General features: G+C 45.9%; 1 long non-coding RNA gene across 1 annotated transcript; it reads right to left on the bottom strand.

Annotated features, from left to right (window-relative positions):
• Positions 1-7,049: 7,049 nt before the first annotated feature.
• LOC144135534 (uncharacterized) lies at positions 7,050-12,333 on the bottom strand. Its single transcript, XR_013315524.1, has 3 exons — positions 12,313-12,333; positions 10,891-10,998; positions 7,050-7,306 (listed from the first exon to the last, which is right to left on the bottom strand). It is a non-coding gene; the product is annotated as an uncharacterized LOC144135534 (long non-coding RNA).
• Positions 12,334-22,095: the final 9,762 nt, after the last annotated feature.

Here is a 22,095-nt window from a genome sequence, read left to right as displayed (position 1 = left end):
CGCTAAACACTCAAAATCGTCGCGGCAATTTCAATTGTTCAGCAGATACCATTGTTTTCCTATGGCCGTCGGAAATAATTGGCGTGAGCACTGGTGTTTAATAAAGGAAGCGAAAGCACATGCTATCATTGTTTTGATAGTTTTTTTTTCGTTTTTATTTACATGGATTGGTGTGTGGTGCGATTTCAGATCTCCTTGTTGGTTCACATTGTCTCAACTGTTGTATTTTGTAGATTTGACTCCCCTGTGTTTATCTGTACATGTGCGAGTAACAAAAGTGGTTTCGCGCCTCGGTTCCCGCCTTCCTTCCTTGAATAAACAGTTCGCAGCCTGCGCCCGTGGTGTCGTATTAGTTTCTATACCTCGTTTCCTCGTCCTTTTGCGCAGTTTCTAACCTTCCTCCAGAATGTCAATCACCATGCATATTTGCGCGAAATTTCTTGGGGCTGGCTTGTTTTTCTCAAATTTGTTTTAAAATATCCCCATTGAGTTACGCGTCGTTTGCTACTGGCGGCCAACAGACGTTGCTAGTTGCTCAACGTCAGTAGTGTTCCTGTATATGCTCCCACAGGGAGCATATATAAGAATAAACGTCCGGGAAAGCTGACCATGACAAAAAATAAAGCAGACAGAATAACTGCAGAATGTTTACATTCTGACGCGTAACGCGCTTAACGCAGCGAAAGCTGTCGCCGTGCTGCTTGCCTTTTGCTAAAGTCTAAAACTTACAGTGAGGTCTGAGACCTACAGGCTTTGTGACAACCTGGTCTACCAAAACGATGCACTGGGCGCATGTTCACATGGGCGGCGCCGGTTACGTGGTGGCACGTCATAGTCACATGACCAGCCACGTTGCAATTAATTTGGGACCTTCGCATCGTGATCTCATGTCCGAATGTTGACTACGTGAACGGTCACATGGCCGGACGTTGACGGCCTAAGGCACGGAATACGCCGCCTTGGGCTCCGTATGCTAGGTTTCGCTGTAAAACGTGGTTGGAGATTAAATCAGGACCACGCGATGCGACAACGTGCGGAAATTACAGAAGCAAAAAAAAAAATCTTGGCGCTATTACTTTTTCATCTTCTTTTCTTCAGCTTTTCATTTGTCTTCGTTTGTACGAGGCCAGCAACAAGTGCCGTTTGTTAAGAGCAACAAAAAGGGTCTGCTGTCGGCGTGCGGTATGTGAAGAAGTCGCCAACGTGAGCACAAAATTCACGCTTGGCACTAATATTTTGTCGTAATCTCCTGCGGAAATTTCCTTGTTTATGCCACTACACCTTGGCCAATCCCCACATGTGGGTATGTGCCATGTTTTAATAGGAAGAAGAAGAAGAGGAGGAAGATCACTGCCAGCAATGTTTCAGGCCTACGTACCTCTGTTACTCACTCGACTCTGTTACTCAGATTACAGGAACTCAACTTCCCAAGCTATTTTGTAGCCTGGATTTCTGATTTTTTGGAAAATAGAGAATTTTATTGCTGTCAAAATGATGTTTCCTCAAGGAGATTTAAACAGACAAGAAGTGTACCGCAAGGATCAGTTCTCTCATCCGTTCTTTTTAACATTTTTCTAAGTTCAATTCCATGCATTCAAAATGTGAAAATTATGTGTACGCCGACGATATTGCATTTTTTTTTGCATCAGCAGGTGACATTCACACTCTTGATTGAGCCCTGCAAAATTGCCTCAATGTTCTTGACAACTGGTTGGGAAGAATTCATCTGTCCCTCAATGTGAAAAAATGCGCATTGTTAGTATTTCCGGTTTCTGTTCCTGTATATATCTACCTGGTCTATAGAAATAACAGAACTCCTCAAGTTCAGATGGTGAAGTATCTCGGCGTAATATACGCCTCTACTCTATATCCTGGCGCCAACACATTGAGCAAGTTTCTGCAAAAGGAGTTCGGGTCATTGGCATCCTGCGCAGGCTTTGTAGTGCTACGCTAGGCATGTGAAGACATACACTTCTGATGATTTATAAAATGTACGTCCGCCCAATTACGGAGTTGGGCTGTGTTTTATTCTCAGGAGCTCCTGCCGGTCAACTTCGCCCTCTTGTGCTCATGGAGCGTGAGGCGTTGCGCCTCTGTCTGGGGCTTCCAAAATATGTCGCCAATGCTGTTCTTCACCTTGAGGCGCGAATCTCATCGTTATCAGCTAGGTTTCGCCTTTTAACAGTTCAAACATTTTTAAAATTGTGCGACTTTCACTCCCTCCTTTATCCCTTATCCCTTCCCTTACGGCGCGGTTCAGGTGTCAGCCGAGATGTGAGACCGATACTGCGCCACTTCCTTTCCCCAAAATCCAATCTTAAATTTTAATGTTAGTGCACTGAGAAATTCGTGCACGTTGACAGCAGCGATCTTCAGAACTTAAGCAGAGTAAATTAATAGTAGCATCGTTAATTAGTGGCATTTAGGTAACATTTTGGTTCTTGTTTAAAGTAATGTAATGCACATTGATTTTTAAGGTCAAATGGCAGAGTGTTTAATAATAACAGTACTGACAAAAACTGAGCAGTCTGCTTGCCGTAATTCGTACTTTTGGCATGATTAAATTGTTGTTCGAACCGAACAGGGTAGTGGTGAAACTGGCAAGTCGATGTAATAAGAATGTGGCAGTTAGTAATTATTTGCTTATGAGCTTCAGGAATAAAATTTCCAGGTTAAATTTAATGAACTCTGTGAATGATGAGATATTATTAGCACAGAGTATAGCTCTGGCATCATAAGTGCGCGGGCTGAGTGTAATAATTCTTAAGGGTTTATTCTTGACTGCCTGAACTGAAGTAATGTGAAAGCGGTACCTCCTCGACTTGTAAGCCGTAAGTTATGCGAGTGATGTGTTGAAGCCTAAGCATGGGAGTGCTTCGATAAGAACGCAATCTCCAGGCGCCATCTTCTTATTTATGTAGGCGATGTGGTCATCTTATTTAAGATGACTATCGAGTTCAGATTATGATGATGGTGAATTTTTATGGCCCAAGGGCATCCGCGGAAAGAGTGCGCCATGGCACAAGGTGTTTTTCGTTTGCTCAAGGTGAGCTAAAGACACAGTTCGTCAAAGACACAGTTTCCAAGCATTTCACATTAAAGAAGCCGAGCACCAGGTCAGGGGGAAGCTTGCGCCCATTGTATCACCGGTGGGTACAAGCCGGCACTGGGGATCAAACTCCGTACCTCTTGCATGCGAGGCGGATGCTCAACAACTTGGCCACCACTGTCGTGCGACTATCAAGTTGGATACCTTGAAATGTACAGTTGAGTGGTAATATATTTTGCCTGGCAATAGTGACAGGTGTAATAGCTGCTAGTTATAGTTCATGTGGCGCTAATACTACGAATTTCGTTGTACAGGTGGTAATCTGAAGTAAGTTACAGCACTGAATTACATTTTATAGGTAAGAACTAGGTTTAGAAGCAAGAGATAATAATAATAATAATAATAATAATAATAATAATAATAATAATAATAATAATAATAATAATAATAATAATAATAATAATAATAATAATAATAATTGGTTTTTGGGGAAAGGAAATGGCGCAGTATCTGTCTCATATATCGTTGGACACCTGAACCGCGCCGTAAGGGAAGGGATGAAGGAGGCAGTGAAAGAAGAAAGGAAGAAAGAAGTGCCGTAGGGGAGAGCTCCGGAGTAATTTCGACCACCTGGGGATTTTTAACGTGCACTGACATCGCACAGCACACGGGCGCCTTAGCGTTTTTCCTCCATAAAAACAGAAATCAATATCTGAGCCAGAAATGACAGTGTCGTTTGCATATAAAATACACCTTGAGGAATACAGATAACTATATAAGTAATTAATATATATAAGAAATAAAAGCTGCCCCAGAATGAATCCTTGAAGAACACTTATAGTAGATTGTGGCTTAGAAAGAACATAGCAAATGGAAACAGTTTGACTTCGCGTGGGCAGATTTTTATTAGCATGGAAAATGGTCCACAATTGCGAATTGGCTGAAGTTTAGAAAAGGGAATATTATGATTAATCGTGTCAGATGCCTTTTTAGATAAATGTGCTTCATTAGTCGATATTTTTCGTCAGCGTATTAAGAGTGAGTCCTGTTAAGAAACTCTCAAGGAAACACCTCAATGCCTCAATAGGTTTAACTTACCCTTAAGGAAACCCTCAAGGGAAGGTAAGTTGAACGTATTGGGGTAGATTTTTGAATGGTTTTATAATTTTTTTTAATATTTTATTGAAGAATGCTAACATGTGTACAAACCGGTAGTTGAATGGAAGTGTCACCCCTTTCGAACACTGCAATTACATTTCCATCCCTATGTTCTTTTGGAAATACCTACGTCTTACATATTAAATTCAGAATGAAAGAAAATATATCTCAGATTAGATGCGCAATCATTTTGGTGTAGTTAGGATGAGCATCATCTGTGGATCTGCTTGTTACTTTTTGTTTGTTTATGAATTTAAATAGAATTCGTTGCTTTTTAATAATTTGTTTACGACATTCAACGGCGGTATATTCACTTCAGACCTATCCCTCTCTCCTGAAGTTGACATGTACTTCTAGAACTCGTTGCGCGTAATTTACATTATTGGAACTACAATTTCAGTGTTCCCACATTGGAAGCTTGCAGGTCACGAGAGATGGTTCAGGGCGCCTTTAAAACTGCCACCACTGCCACCATGCAGTAAATAGTAGAAATACTATCACTACAACTGGTACTATGGCCACTATGGTCGGAGAGAACTCAAGAAAGAAGAAGCAAACGCCCTTCCAAGGAAGCATTCTATAAATGGCATCGAACCCTTTCTGGTTTTCTGCCGTACCGAGACCTTCTATGCGCTGGAAGCTCCTTACATAGGCTTGTAAAGAAAAAAACAAAGAACAAAAAATCAGCGTAATAGCTGAGCTCAAGGTGTGCAGAGTAGCCGAAGCTAAAAGGCGACTCAGACGCGACAAAGCTGCTTATCTTTATTGTGTCGAGAAGGGCCTCACGCGTAACCTGCAGAATTTCTGGCACTTTGCTAGCTCAAGAACCGAGCACCCCACTCCCCGCATGACACTGATTTCAAACGTCAGCCATGTTACGAACGCTTCAGATATTTTTGGCATGCTTGCATCGCACTTCTCGTCTGTGTTCGCGGCAAATGGGACTAGCACCCTTTCTATGGAAAGAGACAGCTCGTAATCTGTGATGCAGCCCAGAGTTAGTCTAGAACATGTTACTGACGCTACCTGTCATCTATTATATAAAACATCTCGTGGCGCTGTTGGCATCCCTCCTTTCATCATTGTGGGTAGTTGCGAAGTCCTCGCACCACTTCTACTGGAAACATTTAGGTCTTCTCTTAGCCCGTGAACCTTTCCCGCCACTTGGAAAGAATCTCTCGTAGTACCCCTTTTCAAGGCCGGAGAGCGCACTGCTCCCGGCAACTACAGGCCTACCTTCTTCGTGTCTTCCTTTGGTGTTTGAGATTGTCATTCACTACACTCATAATTACAATTTGTTTCAAAAACAACCCTCATGACTATCAGCATGGCTTTTGAACCGATCATTTCGTTGAAACTAGGAGTAGAATTAGCCGGGCCAGTTGGTTCATGACACATAAATGTCTTCTGTCTGTGTTCCTTCCTTATTGTCCCGTCTGTCGCGCCGTTATTTATGTGTCGTTGAAACTGACCTTGTCAGTTTTTTTTTTAGTAATGTTGCTCCGGCAGTCTTCTACCGTGAGCAGGTTGACGCCGTTTATTTTGATTGCAGCAAGGCGTCTGATGTAGTAGACCACTGCACCCTTTTTGAACAAATTGTCTAAATGCAGCCTTTTTAGGTCCTATTGTAACTGTTTTATGGAATAAAAGCCTATCCCGAATAAATAACAAAACAGTTGAAAGTTTAGCGCTTGTTCTGTTCGTTGTCTCTCTGTCCCTGTCCCAAGTCATTTCGTCAAACTTAGAGCTAGCCACTGCGAAAAATACTACTGCAACCGCATCTACTAAGTAGCGTTTCCCGAATGCGCTCTTGTCTTGCAGGCCAAATTGAAGATACGTCCACGGGCCATGAACGACCGCACGGACTCTGAAGGAATAGTCGACCACGGTGGTTTGCTGTTGACGCACGCCGCGTTCAGTAACCTCCCTCTCAAAGAGCAGGAGGAGGTTTTGCCAGGCATCGGACTGACCACCAAACAGCTTTTCTACGTGACGTTCTGCCTGAAATCTTGCACCAGGAATGTTGTCGCACGACCACCGAACGATAACTACTGGTCGAAGCGGTCTCGCTGCCTTGAGTCGTTGCAAAATATGCCCGCGTTCGCCGCCGACTTCCTATGCAGGCCCGGTGACCACATGAACCCCAAGCACAGGTGCCCTTTCTGGTAGAATTGGGACGCAAAAATAAGGACACTGCTGAATGCCGTACTTACACACGTCTACTTGGTTTTGCTTTATAGTTTCAAAATAAGATGGATGCGTCTGTTGTGATATTTTATGAAGAAGGATGCAGCATTGTGCTCGTCTGCGCCCATGAGCGACTGGTAACGCAACCCATGACCAACGCTGCACTCCGAACACGATACTCCGAAACCGAAACTTCGAAGGGTGTGCTTAAACTTCAATGATTTTGCGCTTAATAACGTTAGGAAAGCAAATATATGTTCTTTTTAGCATATAAATATGCTTCGCAATTGTTGTTAGCCCTTGTAGAAACTCATTTTTTGCACGATATGTTGAACTATCAGAGTGCAAATTACGGGCGTCCTGAAGAAAGTCTTCTGGACGCGCAGTGAGAGTTGGAAGGCATCAGTGGGAAGCGGGTATAGTAGCTTCCAGAAGGAAATGTCTCTGCGCATGCACTGCCGTCGCCTGCCAACGTAGACGTTTGCCGTAAGACCTGCGGATGTTGCGGCGGGCGCGCACGCGGAAAGTAGCTCACCGTTTCTTTCGGGCATGGCCTTCTGCGTGATATCCCGGATCGCACGCGAAGCACAGCTAAGAGCTATCGCAGCAAAAAACAGAAGGCAATCACCTGTGTAGAGGTTATATTTTGCAGTAAACTCTCAGTACCAGAGGGGTATGTCCACCCTCTGTGCGGAAGTTGTGGTGGTAGTTAAACACGGCCATCAACTCTCGCTGTGGCCGATCAGACGTACTGACGCACGCAGCGCCGCCCACCGCAGCGCGTCAGTTCGCAGCACATGAGTCCGCTGGGACAGTCGTCGGTGCCGTCGGTGTTGACGTGACAGGCGTCAGGCTCCTTCAGCAGGGGGACGCAGCCCAGTCGGTTGAATACGGGGCAGCGCCGGGGCCACGCTGCGCACAAGTGAATTTTTCTCAGGGTGATGGTCACTTGCGTATCTTCGAATGAAGAAGACTGCGCAGGATTACGGAGCCCAGGGACTAGCTAGGCTTATCTACTATGCGACAGCATAGAAGCCTCAATAAAGCAAACAGCTGGCGGTGACCTACCCGCCGCGGTGGCTCAGTGGTTAGGGCGCTCGGCTACTGATCCGGAGTTCCTGGGTTCGAACCCGACCGCGGCGGCTGCGTTTTTGTGGAGGCAAAACGCTAAGACGCCCGCGTGCTGTGTGATGTCAGTGCACGTTAAAGATCTCCAGGTGGTCGAAATTATTCCGGAGCCCTCCACTACGGCACCACTTTCTCCCTTTCTTCTTTCAGTCCCTCCTTTATTCCTTCCCTTACGGCGCGGTTCAGGTGTCCGCCGGTATGTGAGACAGATACTGCGCCATTTCCTTTCCCCAAAAACCAATTATGGCGGTGACCGTCCCGCGTTGTCCAGAAGAATCCTGATTTAACAGAGTATACTGAGGGGCCACTTGGTCAGACATATTACAAACAAAAACGTAGCATATGGACGGGACGAAGAAGGGCGAAGACAGGACGGTTGCTACATAGTTTATATAGTAGCAACCGTCCCGTCTTCGCCCTTCTTCGTCCCGTCCATATGCTACGTTTTTGTTTAGAATCCTGACTGACTGGCGGACAGTGACGTCATCAGGCGCCTACCAAAGTGGAGAAATTCCCATTTGATGGGGGAAGTGACGTCGCCAGACTGGCAGGGACGTCACATGACCGGGTTCGTCTGTGTACGGGAAGAGCTCGGCAAAAGCAAGCTCGGTCTACCATGGCCCACCACTCACTTCCAGCTAAGACATCAACAGCTTCGAATGCTGTGGCATTGCCAGCACATAATGGAATCAGATGTCCTGGGTTTTGCGTTCAGGGTTCTGACCAATATACGAGTTAGAACAATCTAATATGAGAAGGCTAAAAGTTTAAGTTACTGCCTTAAAATGTGTCAATACCTCTCAACGTCCCTAAAGTCTAGCTTTCCCGCATAGGAAGAAAGCGAGTTTGCATTCCTGTGTCGCGCCTGTGCTGAGCGATATTTTTGTGGCTGAGGATGAGCGTGACCTTAGCCGCCGACATGAAGGGCCGAACATAGTTGGTGTCTTCAGGTATCCTGAGGGAGAAAAAAAACAGTCAAAAGACTGAACACGGCGAAGAGACGAGGCCCCCACAGTCGTCGTGTGTGCCTCGACTCTTCGCCGTGTTCCGTCTTTTGACTGTTGTTTTTTTTCAATAACATGTACCAACTGACCAAGATTTCAACTCTACTGCAGTATCTTGAGGGGTATACCTCGTATCCAATGTACGGGGTCCAGGCACAGAGTCATACATACAGGATGCCATGCGCATATTTCCTTGTCTTCAACCCTTAACCTTAACCCATGAAGCCTCCTGTAAACAACTTCTTAAGATTTCTGGACCTATGTTTCTACATTTAAGCAATTCATGATTGTTGGGCCTACGAGGCAAGTGGAAACAAATCCGACCAGCGCACTCGAAGTTAGTGCAACGAGCCATTGTCCAGTCACCTCTCAACGCCCTCGCGAGCTCATGCGAGCACCGCATTGATACGGCCTTTTATAATCAGGTGCCCCTGCTCAAGCGCTCAGGCTATCCCTACGCGCTTTTGTTTTCCATGGCTGAAGGAATAATCAGAGGCCTAAAACAGCTAGGTCCAACAGTAACGTGGGACAGACTGTTCGCAGAAAAAAAAGTGTGAGAAAAGTTATGAAATATTGCAGGGGACACTTAAGCTCCGCTTTAAGGGTATGACGTGATACCGACACTTCCCTTTTCCTGTCTCGTAACGTTGTACCTATCATTTTCCTGCCCATAGCTCGCTGTGTTTTCTATAAGTGGAACCCTTTGCGTTATCCTCCACGTTTCTGCTCTATAGGTGAGTACCGTAAGATATAGCTGTTGTAAACTTTTCTGTTGAGGGATATTGGTAAACTGCCATTCATGATCTGAGAGAACGTGCAAAATTCGTTCCATGTCATTCTTATTCTTCTAGTTATTTCCCTCTCGTGATCCGGATCAGCGGCCAAAGACCTATTCTCTTACCACTTCTAGCACCTCGCTACCCCTTGTGAACTGCTGTTCCCTTGCGAGACTGTTGAACATTACTTTCGTTTTATACATGTTAATTTTAAGTACTACTGTTCTGCTCTGCCTGTCTAACTAATCGATAAGGCTTCGCAGCTCATTTCCTGAGTGTCTTAGCAAGGCAATGTCATCAGTGAGTCGCAAATTACTTAGGTATTCTCTATTAACTCTTATCTCTAACTGTTCCCAATCCAGGCCTCGGAACACCTCCTGTAAACAGGCGGTGAATAGCACTGGCGAGATCGTGTCTGCCTGCCTGACACCCTTACTTATTGGAGTATTATTGCGGACTTTATGGAGGACTATGGTAGCTGTGCAGCCGTTATAGATATCTTCCAGTATTTTTACATAAGGCTCACCTACATCCTGATTCCGTAATGCCTAAACGACTGCCGAGGTTTCGACTCAGTCGAATGCTTTCTCATAATCCACGCAACCTGTATATAGGCGTTGGTTATATTCTGCGCATCTTTCTATCACCTGAATGACAGTTTGAGTATGATATATTGTCGACTAGCCTTTACGAAAACCTGCCTGATCTTTTGGTTGATTGAAGTCTAAGGTTGTCCTGATACTATTTGCGATTACCTTAACATCCCAGCGGCTTGACTATCGTCTGCGAGTATTACGGAAATATCTTCATGTAGGTTGTACAAATCTTGGCTAGTAGAGCGCGAAACTCTAGCGCCTCCTAGGAAAAATGACACGACTGCGCAAAACATACAATATCAAAGCACGGCAAAACACCGTAACGACGGCGTAGTGCTGCCGCAGCTGCTTATATGACTGTGAGGCTTGCCACTTAGACACCCTACTCTGTTTGCTGTAGCCTGGCTCTTAATTTTACACATTTTTTTTCAATTTCTTCCGCTTGCGGACTACAAATGCTGCACTAAACCCCTTCATGTAAACTGCCGTGGGTTTATTATTGATTATATTTTATATTATCAATCTAGGAAAGAAGTCGTACTGTATCGGTTACAATATTTAGATCCTCATCTGGAGTAGATGTGAATATTAGTGGAAGCGAGTGCGAGTCTGAGTGATTCTCAGTTTGCTTCTTGGACTGAATAACAGCTGCACTTCTCGAATAATTATCGGAACTCGTTGTGGCTGTCCTCGTCTAGACCTTCTCGGGTGTTAGCAAACGCTGTCAGTGAATATGGCGAAAAACAGGTAGTAGCCATGAACTAGCGGCCTGGCGTTTAGAAAATGCCAGTGCCGGGCCAGCACCAACGATCACTGTATCTCAGTCTACTGACGAAAATCGTGTTGCGACCCTGTATTTGTGACCATTAAGAATGTTATGTTAGCAAATACCTTAACTGCTTTGGATGAAGATATCTTGCCAGACGTTGCTTAGCGAGCTTGAGAGTAACTGACGAGCGTAAACGCCTGTTCGTCATGCCACTGTCACTTACGTTTCATTGGTCGAGTAGCCGTCGGGACCACCAGCAGTGCCAAGATTGCCAAACGAGCACAAAGTCGAAGCATCCCCAGGACAGACCGACAGGTCGGAACACCGCAACCTATAGGTCCGAGTCGCAAATAACAAAGATAGTAGATATTTAAACTGATTAATTGCGTATTGTCGGTAATCACAATGAGTAACGTTCTTCGCTTCAGTGTGACGCCGCTTAATGTGCTCCCCAAGCCGCGTATAGAAAAAAACTGCGAACACAGCAGCGGTGGCCGGGCACGTCCCCAACACGTGACGCACATCACACAGGTTCAGGTGAAGCACCATAAAGAGGTCGCTCGTAAGTCGGTGGCAAACGTTTATCACGCCACCAATAATGCACAGAAAGGGTCAAAGCCGCCCCTGCCCGTATCCGGAGCACGGATACCCCCCGAGTAAGACTACGGGGCACAGATCGCGAACACAAAGAAATTAGTGCGCGTGTTCGCTGGCGTACAGCTTGTGATTGAGATATAGGCGACAAGAACGGATCTGGGGTACTAGAGGAAAGTTGTGGGTCGTATGACGTGTCAACGTGTTCCACAGAAATCATGCGAACGTTATGGGGATCTTGAGCATGGCTGCGAATTCAGAGTAAGCACAAGAGATAAGTACATTGAGCAATGATGATGAATGCATTGTGTAATTTAGATTCACCATCACCTTAAAAAGTGGACTGTACTGAATGTGGAAACTGGCAGAAGGGAAGTAATTGACATTCTAAATCGCCTGAAGTTTCTGTGCCAGGGGGTTGCATGTACCCGCGGTATACGTTACGCGAGAGTTAAGATGAGGATTGCAGGGACTGAAGACAGCGGTAACCCCGCTTAGCAGTGTGTGATGCATCGGTATACAACCCTTGAGGTTGATGCTCGGCTGATACCGGCGGGGAAACAGTAGAACAACTGACAGTAAGCTGACAGTAAGAGCACGGAGAAAGTGTCCTTATACGATGAAGCTGAAGACACTGTTTTCAAGTTTTGTTTGCCTCATTCTGTGTATCCCCGCCCCTGCACTGTATGGCCGAGCCGTGTCGCTAACCTCAGGTCTGTGCGATTGGAGCACAATTAATGTTCTGAGCGTTGTTAACTGTTGTTGACCTTTTAATCTTCCATGGTCATACGTGTCGGGCACCATGGCTGAAGATTTAGATCATTCGGCATCCATATAACTGCGGGCTAAATGATGCTTACGCCTTGAGATCAGAGATTTCCGGTTGGTGTCAGTCGACCGTTACCACTTTTTCTCGTCTTGAAATTTCTCACACCTACAAGAACAACCCCCAGTGCTTACTCAGAGATTTCCGGTTGGTGTCAGTCGACCGTTACCACTTTTTCTCGTCTTGAAATTTCTCACACCTACAAGAACAACCCCCAGTGCTTACCCAGATTTCTTTCTTCTTCGTCTTCGCTGGTACGAAAATTGCACGTGCTTAGTCTTCTACATTCTCGGCCCACAGTAACGGGCGCGCATTTCCCGCGGCGTCAAATAAACAAGATCTCTATTGAAGAAGGAGATATATCTGGGCGAGTTGGTAAGATGTTTAAACAGCATGAACAGCGGGGAAAAATAAAGACCACACATGCTCTCTACTCGTGAATGAATTTTGCTGGAGTGAACAGAGACTATAGCCATGTCATTAACAACAAAAATAAAACAAAAGACTCTTCTAATCTGAGTGGAATGAACTGCCAAAGTGAAAGGTCGTTATAAATTGGTTGGGGGTTCCAACGTGGTCACGAGCAGTAAATATTGCAAAGGTTGCCGCTCAATCCGTTTGGCCACGGTCATTTTGGCAGCTCACCCTATCCGGATTAATTGACAAATCATAGAGATAATGCACGTTTTGCTACAAGTTGAAAAAATCAGCCGAAAATATCAGACGAAAATATATAGTTTTTAATGTCTATCTACAGTGTTCTGTAATAAACACTTACTCCAGAAAAAAACAATTTTTGTGCCGTGGAGCGCAACTCAAATTTAACACCCGTCAATGCACATATACCCGGCTCTTGAATCGAGCAAACCGTTTTAAGATTTTCGCTTTTACATTAACTCCCTCCGTTATTTTAGTTAAAAAGGCGAATCTTGCCCCTGGCAACCTCACCGACCAACATGCTAGGGCCTGCTAAAGCCCGTGTAATGAAACCACGGGTGCGTGATGTCACCTGACACTTTCGAGCAGCGCACGCGCCAATTTGCATGCATAATCATTAGATACTCCGCGCGCTGCACGACTGCCTGCACCACGTCCATCGCACGACGCTGCCAAATTTCGCGACGCACCGGCCCTCATCACCTGAAATTATACAGCCGATGCCATCGCTGCTCGACCCCAGCAAGCGTCAGAATAAAAGAAAACACATGAACAGGAAAACCACACGCAAGCAAGCCCGCAACGCGGGTTGCGGTCACTGCGCACAGGGGCCTAAATAATTCGCAAAGCCTCAACACGAGACGCTCCACTGCCACCCTCTAGATGGCGCTAAGTTCAGCACAAGCTAGCGCCATCTGGAGTGCTCTATAGCAGCCGAGCTCGCGAGGTATCGACGCGACCAGCGTAGTCGTGTATAGCGCGGTCTTTTAGCCTTGGTTGATTTTTAGCCGAAATGAGCGCGGTCTTTGCGCTCTTATTTTGTATGAACACATTTCCCCTTTCCCACTGTCTCTCTCTCCTATATGCTCCCAGGTTATCTCATCAGACGGTCACGCGAAGTCCTGCGGTCCGCAATCAAAACTCGCGAAGGCCCGGGCGACGAAACGAATTTCGCGACCGGGCAAGAAGCAGAAGGTGACGATACTCGGGCTAGGACGCGATGACTGCCTGCCTGTTGTCTGGCTATTCAGTCGAATGCGAGGGTCGCTAATGTCGATTGCGAAATGTGACCACGGTTCGACCGATGATTATCGTTCTCGCTTCTTTTGTTCGCTTGCTTTATTTTGGTTCTCTTTTGGGTAGCCAAATCGAAACGGGTATTTCGTTGAAATGAAAACGAAAAGATAGAAAAGGAGAAGGAAATGGAGAAAAATTCGTGGTAGGAAAAGTAGCTATGTCTTCAAGAAGAGCAAATTGTTGGGGACGGCCGGGCGGGCAAAGATGCGTGCCCTGCTCCCGCCATGTCAAGATAATGCCACGCTTTCAGCGTTGATCGGATCTAATGGGGCTTCTTCTTATCGCTATTCTCCCCTTGGCAGCGTGCTCGTTCGGGTGAAGTGATTTTCTAGACCTTGGGGTTTCGGCACGTTTTATACGTATACGTCGCCAGCTTGCTCGCACGGCATTTTGAAGCATATTTTTTTCACCCGACTATCCCTTGAACGCCGTTCGAAAGCTTTTTTTTATGTTGTTGTTGTTGACCTGTAGGGAGGAGAAATGGAATTCTAAATGTGAACCGGATTGCGCTGTGTTGTGTGCGGTGTCGCGTTGCTAAAGTGCATGCCACTCTGCAGGCAGAATTAGGGCTTTAGGCTGCGCGCTTTCGCGCCGTTTGTAAATCTTTCTTTCTTTCTTCCTTTCTTTCTTTCTTTCTTTCTTTCTTTCTTCCTTTCTTTCTTTCTTTCTTTCTTTCTTTCTTTTTTTCGTTCTTTCTTTCTTTCTTTCTTTCTTTTTCTTTTTTCTCTTTCCTTTCCTTTCTTTATTTCTTATTGGAATGAAGATTCAAGTGAGGTTGGCGCCTGACTCGTTTCTATACCTCATTTCTTCCCCCTTCATAACATGAAAATCAAGTCAATCCGCGATGCCCTGTGGCTGCAATCACGAAGAAAAGGCGCAAATAGCATATATTGCCGTTAAAGCTTGTAAAATGGTCTCTATGTATTGATTTGTGAAGAACGACCGTATATGACTCAACTTTAAGTAGGATAAGAAAGACTTCGTATATGTGTGCACTATCGTGACTTCTAAATAAGAAGAGAGCGAGTGAGAAATGGAGAGGAGTTGACATCAACCTAGAGGAGAGTGCCTGTTAGGGCGGGTGGGGGGGGGGGGGGATGAGAATGAGTTTAACTGCAGAGTTTTATAATGCACGGAAACTGGCGCCGGAAGTAAAAGCAATCGAAGGACAATTACGGGACCTGTGTATAACCCGATATGCAGAAGAGGCGCAGTCTGCCGGAGTGATCCCTTAAAAGCATCCGCTTTTCCGTTCCGGATCTAAAGGAGAAGGCGTAACGTGAAGGGAACAAAACGCTCAATAACACGGGGTGTGAGCTATACGAGCGCATCGTATCCGCACAACGGTGCCTGTCGATGCCAATGAAAGACGCGCCGGCGCTGACAACATCGCGGCGATGCATTATCCCTCCGCATTCATAACAACGGGCGGTGGCGCGATTGCTGCCAAACAACGGCTAAAACCTCTCCGGCTAACTCACACCTTCGCGACGCCCTCTCGGACTCAACTTTTAGTCCTGGACACTGCATGCGCACGACCCGATGATCGGCCGAAAGCTTGCCGATACTTCTACTCCGGGCGACAAGTAACGTGCAGTGGCGCTGATTGTACGGCCGTGCTTGGTGCAGTCAAGCGCTGGGCATCACTCCGTCGTGTTTCCTATTTGTCTCTCTCACGTGTTTTCAAGTTCCAGCCAGCAAAGCTACCTCAAATGTTGCCTCGGGGATAGTGTATGAAAAGAAAGATGTTAGAATGAAAAGCACATTATCGATTAGCATAGCGTACTACGGTTGAACTTCGTTGCAATGACGCTGAAGGGGCCCGACGATTATTTCGTTATAGACGTAGCTTCGTTTTAGCCCGTGTTGACCAAGCTTCCAAGAAGAACCGTCATTCCTTCTTTATATCCATTATTTCGTTATAAACATATTAGTTATAATGAAGTTCGACTGTACATCAAATCATGGCTAGGTCAAAACAACATTGCATGGAACAGGACAGGAAATGAATTGGTAGCGTAGGTAGTACGGTAAAGAAGTGGAAAACAAGGGCATGCAGTGTACCGAAGGGTAGGTAGGGTAGTAACGATGGACAAGTCAGGGAATTACATAATAGGGTAGGGTAAGGTAAGACGTGGCAGTGCAGGGTAGGTTAAATAGATGAGCAAGCATACCAAGTCACTGGGTTTCTGCAAATGCTCTTTAGCCGTCTCTCAGATTTCACTGCGCTGTTATTCTCGTTTATGTACAGCGAGCCCGTTTGAACGCTTCTCTCCTGCGCACTCAAGTCTCGACTTCGCTGCACGCATTTACTCACATCGGCCGTTCCGCCCAGGCTCTCCCCTCTCCCTTCCGCACAGGTACCCCCCCCCCCCCCCTTCCCCGGCTGTCCATCCAGCTCTCTGCCGTTCTGAACACTTAACCCCGTATCTTTTACCGGTGTCTCGCGCGCATAGAATAGGCGAACGCATGAATGCTGGCTGCGCGATCACATGGGGCGCGGTGCGGGTGCTAATGCTTTTCCGAAAGGACTGGAACCGAAAGCGAGGTGTGGAGAAGAGAGGGGGGGGGGGGGGGGGGGGGTTAGAGAGAACGGCGGGGATGCGTAGTGATGCGGCGCGTTGTAGCGCGTCAGGCGGCCATTGTCCATCCGTTCAAGGGGCGCGTTGGGGCATGGAACCCCGAAATCTATACCCAAACCATTAGGTGCCGGCGCACTCTGCCTGCCGATCGCTTTTCAATGCATCTGCTTCTCTTTGTTTGCTGCTTGGTTCTTGGTATTTTTTTTTAGTTGCTCCGCTAAACAGAGTGTGGCTGTTATAATATATCCGCTTTTACACGAAGTAGTGTCATATAATGCGGTAAACTGTATGATATAAAGCGGACGCGGCGCGTCAAACGAGCGGCTGTATAGTGTTGGTCTGGTATAGTGAGGTATAGTATTGGTATGGTATAGTATAGTGGGGGCTGTAGAGTACATAAAAGAAAATTGTGACTTTGCTCAACGATGTAACGAAAAAATCCTATGCCAGATATGTTTCATTTCTTTACACCCGAACTGATTTGACGTCAATTCAGCCGCCAGGCATGCGCTATAGAGAGCGGCATATTATTCGACACGCGTTATTTGATCCTTGCCAATAAAACCACGTGTGGAAGATTCAGAGGTACTGACTGAGTGACAAAGCTGTGAGAGGTCTACGCTCCGCTCAGTGAAGTTCGCCGCTTGTAAATATTGCAAGACATCAGGGACATTTGCTGGGCTGAGTTCGGCTGTTCTGAGATGTCCAAAACTGCAGCCGCTTGCAAATTCGATTTCGTATATATTGCGTTCACCGCGGTGAACTAACTACGTATATCGGCAAATAACGAATTTTGGTGATCTCGGTTAATAATAATAATAATTGGTTTTTTTGGGGGCAAGGAAATGGCGCAGTATCTGTCTCATATATCGTTGGACACCGGAACCGCGCCGTAAGGAAAGGGATAAAGGAGGGAGCGAAAGAAGAAAGGAAGAGAGAGGCGCCGCAGTGGAGGGCTCCGGAATAATTTCGACCACCTGGGGATCTTTAACGTGCACTGACATCGCACACCACACGGGCGCCTTAGCGTTTTTCCTCCATAAAAACGCAGCCGCCGCGGTCGGGTTCGAAACCGGGAACTGCGGATCAGTAGTGATCTCGGTTCCATGTCGTGGTTTTCAGAGAAAATTTCATAACAAAAATGTTTGTGTCATTGACCACCAATATTTTGCCAATACATTAAGGGAATTCAAAGCACGCTAATTCATTATCCGCGGTACGTTTATGGTGCTTTTATTTCAAAAACATTTTGTAAAGCTTGAGCATATCATTGAACTTGCCTGCTTTGCCCGAACATTACTCTGTACGCACAAAAAATATCAAAATGAATAAGAATGGAGGGAGACCTCATTCCGCTGACTTAGGTTCTGATTCGATCCTATATATAGTTCATTTTCTTCTGTTTTTTGTTTACAGGAATTCCATCTAAGAGCCTTCGCTCGACCGTCATCACTCTGGAACGTACAAACGACACTTGGGATTTTCACGGAACAGAGGTCTGTTTCGGAGCGTTAATAGATGTATAGTAGGATGCAACTCTAAAAAATAGCAGTTGGTGTCAATGGGATATGGTCGACGGCACCCTGTTTACTCCACCGACCATTATGAATAGTAAACAAAATCAGCTTTTTAATGTTGGCCCGTTTCAAACAAGCAAGATGTGTGAAAATTCATAACCACAAATTTTGTCCAGAGATTAGCTTCTTGTTTAGGCAACAAGGAAAGCTTAAAAACCGACCACTTTCTGCCACGGAGAAATTCTGTGAAATGGCCACTGCATACTAAATTGTACCGTACACTATAAACGTATATATGATATTGGTCGTCTTGTCACGGCATGCGCACACAGACCGAGGAGACTGCAGAAATGATCACTTCCAATGCCACACAAAGCGGTGCTCGTTTACAGTAACACCCAGCCATCGTTTCAATAGGAGCGAACGCAAAGTCGTCAAACAGGCGCCGACACCTCAGGCGTCGAATAAGCAGAGGGGGAGGTATTGAGGGGGATATATGCAGCATACGTTTGCTTCCCACATGCACACAGACAAGCTTACAAAGCGAAAAAGGCTTCAAAGCGGGAGACCGCGGCTGTGGCGCTGCGTTCGGCGGGCTTAACGGATGACTGCTCTCATTCGCGGCTGTATACCCGCACTCTGCGCGTGTCCGAGTTCGTACGCGTACACACAGGTACACACGTTCAGTGCTTGGCGTTTTACAAGGGGTCGCCTCCCCGGCGCCATGTCGAGAGTGGTTTTAAGTGCCGTGTTTTTCCTACGAAACGCCTCCGGCACACGCGCTCTTTCTCATTGTCGAGAGCGGTGTTGTCGTGAGCGGGCCTTTCGAACCCGGTGTTGGCGCACCCCTCGCATTTGAAGGAGAGAGTTTTCCCGAGAGTGAGCTAAGGCGTGCATTGATCCGAGCGGCTCGGGAGAGCGATTTACGCGAGGATAAACGCTTTTGTCGAACGCTGCTGCCGGTGTTCACGTCCCCCACTGTGCGTAATCGACACGAAGGTGCGAATGATTTGCACGGTTCCAAATGCTGCGCTTTGGCGACCAAGCCAACCGAGCTTTACGGTGACTGCGTGGAGGGCGGACAGATGGCGCTAGTGTAGGCTAGGGCTGCTGTTCTCCACGTGCGTGGTGTAACTTAGCCGCCGGCATCTTCCTCCATTTATGGGCCTTCAAACGTATCACGTGTTTCAAAACTGCGGAGGGTAAAGGTGAAGTTAAAGTGCAAGATATGGCGTCTGACGTCGTATTAAGAAGTGTTGTTGCCTGCTTATTTGAGACCATGTGAGATTGGGAGGAGTCAGTGCAGCAAAAGACGATGGTGAAGAGTAAATCTTGAATGCAGTCCATTACCTGCCACCGTGTTCGCAAGTTCCCGCAACAAGTTTGAAACATGACCGGTGTGGAAGCCAATAAGAGAAGCCATATGGCGTTTAATGGCCGCCATACGCGCGGTAATGCCCGTCTTGGTCTGACATACGAATGTATAGTTTGGGATGGTATGTCTAGGCTTTAACGTCCCGAAGCTGTCCCAGGGTTATTAGAGACGCCGTTGTGGAGTGCTCCTCATTACTGTCGGCAACCTGTGTCTTTTTTTATCTAATTGTAGTTGCATGACTAGTAGGCGGACCTAATTAAGAGTCAATTTCAATTCGCACTGAAACTTCTTGCTTTGAAGACAGAAAACACTTGTATAGTGATTGCACATTCGTGATGATTCCGATAATCAGCGCAGTAGCTTGTGTATCCCAAGGTTGTGAATCCTGGCATATTTCACGGGCACGTTAAACGGGATTCCAGATTTTGCTGTGGGTACGAAGAGCCCTGCGCTACTTCGGACTATATTCGCGGCCTTCAAATCAAACCAAATCAAACCTTTATTCAGTACCATATTTCTCCTACAAGCTGGAGGGAGAAAGAAATACTAGGGGCAGGAACAAAAAGCTACAGGCATAGTAGCTTGACGAGGCTGCTGCCCCTTTCTTGGCATAGGTGGCCAATAGACCAGCATGGGACTCTACATTCCCAAAAAGGTAACAGGTACAAATCTAATATAGACTGCACAATTATGATAACATTGATTTAAGCAAAGAACACAAATGTAAAAAAATGTCGAGAGTTATGGACATGCATACACACATTCTGCTCATGCGCTTAACAAAAAACACAAGTAGTTTTCACACATGCGAATACAAACGTATGTACAAAGCTGTTTCGAAGCATACTCGCAAGAAACAATTTCTACGTTGATTCACAAGTGCATATATTTATGCTATCAAGCAAACGAGTCATTCTTCGCCTCACTCTATACAAAAACCTCAACTTTAATTAAAGGCACCGACCACTGTATTTTAAGCGCCCCGTTTCTTTCCGGTGCACCTGAAAGTGTGTTCTTTAAGGTGCTCGATTCCGCATAGGTTTTATTGGAAACGCTATTGAAGATTTTCAGCGTGAATTCTTCGAACAATGCATGCGCCAATTTTTATGTATCTTGATGCTTGGAACCATGATCAGAGTGCGTGATGGCGATTGCATGTCGGTAAAAGTGATGTACCGGAAAAAATGCAATTCTCACCCTCCAGATAGTAATTAGACATTTTAGAACAGAGTAACGTCCCCTTCAGTTTCTACATCCAAACCTGTTACGGTACGGTGGTGTGGGCCTTGTTGACGAAAGTTGTAGTGGACTGTGGTTACGGAATTATCCAAGAAATGAAAAACATTTTGACGCCATCTACAAAAAATAAAAGTACAACATCGGTGACGCGAAGGTGTTGTTTAATGCGCTAGCATTACTGGCCGCTGTGAGCGGTTTCAGCGATCTGTGTGTGGTCCTTCTGTGTCACACAAACAGAGAAATCGCAGAAAAAAATCCACGAGTCGGATTTGAACCCAGGAATTCCTCGTGGGAAGCGCGTACAAAACTTGATAGTCACGACGAGTTTTGCATTTAAACATGATATATATTACATTGAAATTATGTTCATTTGCATGAACAAATATTTTAGCAAGCGCTACAAATACATCTAAAAAACAGAGGAACAAGAGAAGTATACATGGGAGGTAATTAAGGCTGAGCACATCACAAAGAGTGAGTGCCGCTCCGGTTTCGTACACTTCCCTCAGTTGAACAATAATTTGGCAGAAATGAGATTTGGCCAAAACAACTGAATCACAGTGGTTGTCCATCATTCTCATTTTTCTATAAGCGGTGTAGTCGAAGCAGAAAAACAGTGACGTATTGATTGATAGAGGTGAACATAGTCTGTGCGGCAAGGAAGTAGCAGTGGCGGCAAAACTTTCCATGACGTCACCCTAGGTCGTGAGTGAACAGAGGGTGAATGACGTATACAAACTCCGCCCCCATTGACGTCATGGAAAGCTACAGCGCGCTCGCCTATAAAACCTCCGCGCGTTGCCCAGTCGCATCGGCCTCGCGCCAAACATGGACCAGGCGAAATTGGCAGTGCCTTGGCTTGCCTTAAACATTGACTTAAACACACCACTGTTGCGAATAAAAGCAACAAAAAAAGAACAATGATGTGGTGTGAACAACACGGTGGTGGCAGTGGTTCAGCAGATGTTAAGAGTGAATAAAAGACGTGTATGCAATGACCAACAAAACGCGTCTGGAGTGGTTTGAAAAATAGCTAAGCTGCAATTAGTCTGGTCAACTGATTGCTAGCGCATTCAAACCTTACTTTTGCTGAGCGCGACCTGCCATTTTTTCATCGAAGGGTGCTACAGTTAAACATGAGGAACACTCCCGAGAAAAAAAAATTGAGAAGAAAGCCTCTTGCAAAATATTTACAAATTTACAAATTAGCGCCTTCAATAACGGAGCCAAATATTGCACCGTGATGACAAGCTCCACAAAAACAGCGGCGACAGAGGCAACTCACGAAGCTATCTCCTCCGCGCTGAGAGCACGGATGGATGGAAGATAGGAGCGTCCCCTTAGAAACGGGTTGATGGCAGTTGCCAGCATGCTCACCTTTTTATTTGTTTACATTTTATTAAAGCTCTTACCGGTTTAATAAATTGGTCTATAATGTAGCCATTTTCTTTAAACATAGTTTTTAATTCCGCACTTCTGACGTTATGTCACCTCTCTGCTTTTGAGCCCCCAATCTTCCAATCGCTTTTTGCTAACTTCTACCGCAGATTCATTCACATGA

This window comes from Amblyomma americanum, chromosome 5 (assembly GCF_052857255.1).
Source record: "Amblyomma americanum isolate KBUSLIRL-KWMA chromosome 5, ASM5285725v1, whole genome shotgun sequence".
NCBI lineage: Eukaryota > Metazoa > Arthropoda > Arachnida > Ixodida > Ixodidae > Amblyomma > Amblyomma americanum.
This window is presented reverse-complemented; position numbering and strand designations above follow the sequence as displayed.